Source organism: Euprymna scolopes, unplaced genomic scaffold (genome assembly GCF_053919585.1).
Source record: "Euprymna scolopes isolate OS-2025 unplaced genomic scaffold, ASM5391958v1 sca155, whole genome shotgun sequence".
Taxonomy (NCBI): domain Eukaryota; kingdom Metazoa; phylum Mollusca; class Cephalopoda; order Sepiida; family Sepiolidae; genus Euprymna; species Euprymna scolopes.
The window spans coordinates 74,506-79,446 of record NW_027633164.1 but is presented as its reverse complement, the minus strand read 5'-3'; the positions used below and the strand labels follow the sequence as shown (position 1 = coordinate 79,446).

The following is a 4,941-nucleotide window of genomic DNA, read 5'->3' as shown; positions in this document are numbered from 1 at the left end:
AAAACGGACCGGCTCGCCACGTGTAACGGATCGTGTCAGATTTCCTCCGTTCCCGGCAGAAAGGGGCAGTTACGTTCGCGGGCCCGACGGCCGGTGGCCCCCGACTTCACAAGGTGGGAAGACGGGGGTTTTCAGGGTGATGAAACGCCTGCCGCCTACGGAAAAAAACCCGCGTGTTCGACCTGCACGCCGGGAACGGGTCGCGACGACGGACCGGAGGGGAAGTGCGTCCGGTGCCGGCCGCGCGGAGGTCGCGCCGAAGCGCCCGCGCCATGATTACGCCGAGCGATGAGAAGGGGACGGGTGCAGCGGAGTCGCGCGCGGAGGGAGCAGGAGGAAAGAAGAAGCGGCGGCGACGGATGCGGCGGGTTAGGGCCCGGCGGCAGCAGCGATCGAGAGGACGAGTCCCCTCCGTCGCAGCCAACCGACGCAGCCACCTACCGACGCCGCGGTCGTCACCACGTTTCCCTTCCCGCTATCCACGCGGCCCGTCTCCTTCGTCGGCGACGCGGGCACAAAAGCTGGCCCGCGGAGAACGAGTTCCCCGCGGACACGACGAACGACGACCTGTGCCGCGACGGCCTCTCTTTCAAGAACACACATCGAGTTTGGGCTCGAGCCTAGGCAGCACCGGACTGAGTCCCCCCGCGATCGCGGTGAGCGGTCCCACCCGTTTACCCCTGGGCGGTTTCACGTTCTCTTGAACTCTCTCTCCAAAGTTCTTTTCAACTTTCCCTCACGGTACTTGTCGACTATCGGACTCGTCCCGGTATTTAGCCTTGGATGGAGCTTACCACCCGATTTGGGCTGCGTTCCCAAGCAACCCGACTCTCGGATCGAAGGCCGTCGCTCGCCGTCCGCACCGAATGGGCCTGGCACCCGCCGCGGGCGGCCCCGATCGAGGGAACTCCGAACTATGCGAGACGAAAACGAACGGCTGCCTTCGACCCATGCGCCACACGTCCCGAAGCCTTTAACTTGCGACGGGATTCGGCGTTGGGCTTCTCCCGGTTCACTCGCCGTTACTAAGGGAATCCCGGTTGGTTTCTTTTCCTCCGCTTAGCGATATGCTTAAGTTCAGCGGGTCGTCTCGTCCGAGCCGAGGGCGGCGGTTTTTAGTAGAGTGTGGTGTTTGGAGGAGAGGAATCTCGATCGGTACCCTCCGTGTGACGACGGCTGGCCGATATAGCGCCCGTCCGACCGAAAATGAAGAAGCCAACAATTAAAAAAAAAGCGTGGGTCCTCCCCATCCGACGTTGCCTACGACGCGGCCACCTTTTTACGGTGCGACGGCCGTGCTCGTCGCGCTGCTCGAGGCGTCGCTGAGAGACACCTTCATGAGGCAGAGAGCGAGACGAGCAGGCGGCGCTTACGTCGGCAGTCGGTTAGGTCGGTGCTTTTTTTTTTGTTTTGTTCTCCCTTCGGCTGCTTTCGGACAGACTCCTCCTGCTCCTCCTCCACAGTGTTTCTTCACGCGGTCGAAAAGGGAAAAGACTCCGCGGTCTGCCAGCGGGAGACGAAGGAGGAGGCCGGAGAGGGTTTTAAAAAAAAAAAAGACATTGAAAGGAGTCAATTCTTTTTTTATTTTTCTTCCCCCTCGTCACTCGCTCCTGCGACGTCCCGGTTACCACCGTGCCGAGGACCGGGCGGGCACGGGGACGGCAAGATGTCGTTTCGTTAACGGAGAAAGACATGTAACGTTCCGCCTCTCGACCGGACGTGGCCCCGAGACAAGGGATCTCGGGGCCGCAATGTGCGTTCGAGGTGTCGATGTTCACTGAGTCCTGCAATTCGCATCAGTTCTCGCGGCTGGCCGCGCTCTTCATCGACGGACGAGCCGAGTGATCCCCCGTCCAGGGTTCAGCACTTGGGTTTTTTATATTAGTTTTTGTTTATATAGATTTAGTAGTGTGCGAGGAGGTCTGTGCGAGGAGGCGTGACGGCATTGCAATGTCGCGAGTAGTTTGTTTTTAGCTAGCGGCGGTGGCACAGCGGCTGCAAAAAAAACAAAAAACGATAAAGCGGCGACAAGGCAAAGAAGAAGCGGCCATCACTTGCGGTGGGCGAAAAAACAAACAGGTGGTAAGACGCGGAAGCAAGCAAGAAGAGCTGGGGCTTTAAAAACCTCCGCGTCACCACAAATCTATCTCTCGCTCCGCCTTTTATAGGTTTGTTTGCGCGCATTCGAGGCGTTGACGCCGACAGACAGAGGAGGTAGGCCGGAAAACAACAAACCAGTCTCGAACGGGAAAACGGTAATGATCCTTCCGCAGGTTCACCTACGGAAACCTTGTTACGACTTTTACTTCCTCTAAACGATCGGGTTCGGTCGTCTTCTCCAGGCATCGAACGCCGAGGCGTAGATGCACGAGTGTCGTGACGGACACGTCGCGCACTGCCCGGCGGCGTCGTCGGCCAGATCCGAGGACCTCACCGGACCGTTCGATCGGTAGTAGCGACGGGCGGTGTGTACAAAGGGCAGGGACGTGATCGACGCGGGCTGTTGACCCGCGCCTACCGGGAATTCCTCGTTCACGGGGTTGGTTACAGGCCCCGATCCCTATCACGGGAGGTGGTTCAGAGGTTTCCCAACCCTCTCGGGCCGGGGCGAAGTCCCCGCTGATACCTCCAGTGTAGCGCGCGTGCGGCCCCGGACATCTAAGGGCATCACAGACCTGTTATCGCTCCGCCTCGTGTGGCTTTCTGCCACCCGTCCCTCTAAGAAGTGCGTGAGAAAACCGACCCGGACCCGAGCGCCACGGAGGACGCCGAGCCCGCCGTAAAAATCACTGACATCGGCGCACTAGTTAGCAGGCCGGAGTCTCGTTCGTTATCGGAATCAACCAGACGGATCGCTCCACCAACTAAGAACGGCCATGCACCACCACCCACCGAATCGAGAAAGAGCTATCGATCTGTCAATCCTACCGGTGTCCGGACCGGGTGAGTTTTCCCGTGTTGAGTCAAATTAAGCCGCAGGCTCCACTCCTGGTGGTGCCCTTCCGTCAATTCCTTTAAGTTTCAGCTTTGCAACCATACTCCCCCCGGAACCGAACTCTGGTTTCCCGCAGGCTACCCGCCGGGTCATGGAAGCGAACGCCGGCGGATCGCCGGTCGGCATCGTTTACGGTCGGAACTACGACGGTATCTGATCGTCTTCGAACCTCCGACTTTCGCTCTTGATCGAGGAAAACGTGCTTGCCACACGCCATCGCTGCAGTTCGTCTTGCGACGATCCAAGAATTTCACCTCTAACGTCGCAATACGAGTGGCCCCGACCGCTCCCTTCGATCATTGCCTCGCCGTAGACGGAGACCGACAGACGTAGACGAGGCCCTCTTCCATCATTCCATGCTTATCGTATGCAAGCTTGAACAGCCCGCTCTGAGCACTCTAATTTTTTCAAAGTGAACGTACCGGCCGCCGCGGACACTCGGTTAAGAGCACCCTTGGAGGAGAAACCGCCGACCGCAACACGCGCGCAGACAAGACACGAAGCAGGGACTCGGAGCGGACCGGGGGGTTCAAAAAAAAAGAGGAACGCGCGGAAAGGGAGAGGGAGAGAAGCGCGGGGGTCAGAGTGCGGGGATGCGAATGAACACACCCAAACACACACACGTAGCACCCCCCCGTTAGACTACTCCCGGAACCGAACCGACGACCACTTGTTTTTTTTTTTCCCGGATCCCGATCACGACCTCCTCGTCCACCTCGCCGGCAGGACCGCGTGGCGGGTATGCTAGCGGTTGACACCGGCGGAAAGGGCCGGGAATGCGAACGGACGACCAAAGTCAACGACGGACGATGGCGCCGCCGCCCCGGGGCCGCTTGCGCGACCACGAACCCGAGTTCGGACTACGAGCTTTTTAACCGCAACAACTTTAATATACGCTACCGGAGCTGGAATTACCGCGGCTGCTGGCACCAGACTTGCCCTCCGGTTGGTCCTCGTTAACGGATTTGAAGTGTACTCATTCCGATCGCGGGGCCTCGACAGAGTCCCGCGTCGTTATTTTTCGTCACTACCTCCCCGTGCCGGGAGTGGGTAATTTGCGCGCCTGCTGCCTTCCTTGGATGTGGTAGCCGTTTCGCATGCTCCCTCTCCGGAATCGAACCCCGATTCCCCGTTACCCGTAGTAACCACGGTAGGCACTTAACCGACCGTCGACAGTTGATAGGGCGGACCCTCGAGAGACCCGTCGCCGGGCGTGAAAGCTCGTGCGATCGACCAGTGAGTTATCCAGAGTCACCAAAGCGGAGCGCGCCGCCCTATGAGCCCCGCCACCGAACGGACCCGCGAGCGGGAACGCCGACGACGGGAGGACGGAATGACGCGCATCGGTCTCAGTCTAATATGTAGCGCCGCGACCCGGAACGGCCGACGCGGGTGCCAGCGCGCGAGGCGTGGCGACGACGGCGCGCCGACCGATCGCGGCCTGTGTCACATGTATTAGCTCTAGAATTGCCACAGTTATCCATCGCCTCCGAGGAGGAATACGGTCCCGAGGATTAGGTCCGGTTCCTGAGCCATTCGCGGTTTCGCCCGTTCTAATGCGTGGCGTGAACTTACACTTGCATGGCTTAAGCTTTGAGACAAGCATATGACTACTGGCAGGATCAACCAGGTATCGTTGGAATTTGGGACTTTGTTTCGACAGAACGACAGACCGACCGACCGACCGACCGACATAAGACAGACAACTACAACGACGGGCACGTGTTTATTTGTTTTTCGAGGAGGTTCGCCGTCAGTAGAAGCGCGCTGCCCGCGCTGATGGCCTCTTTTTTGTTTCTCCCCTGACTTGGACCGAGACCGAGACTCAAAGAACGAAAGCGACCAACGTCGACAACAACAACGACAACGGCACCCTTGACAGCGATACATACGACAAACGACAAGCAGCACGACGGCAGTGCACACGGACATCGAGGGTCAAGGTG

General features: G+C 59.1%; 1 non-coding gene and 1 pseudogene across 1 annotated transcript; both read right to left on the bottom strand.

Annotated features, from left to right (window-relative positions):
* Window positions 1–1,703: 1,703 nt before the first annotated feature.
* On the bottom strand, window positions 1,704–1,861 carry LOC145273762 (5.8S ribosomal RNA). Its single transcript, XR_013866521.1, has one exon. It is a non-coding gene; the product is annotated as a 5.8S ribosomal RNA (ribosomal RNA).
* Window positions 1,862–2,256: 395 nt separating this feature from the next.
* LOC145273749 (small subunit ribosomal RNA) lies at window positions 2,257–4,628 on the bottom strand (annotated as a pseudogene).
* Window positions 4,629–4,941: the final 313 nt, after the last annotated feature.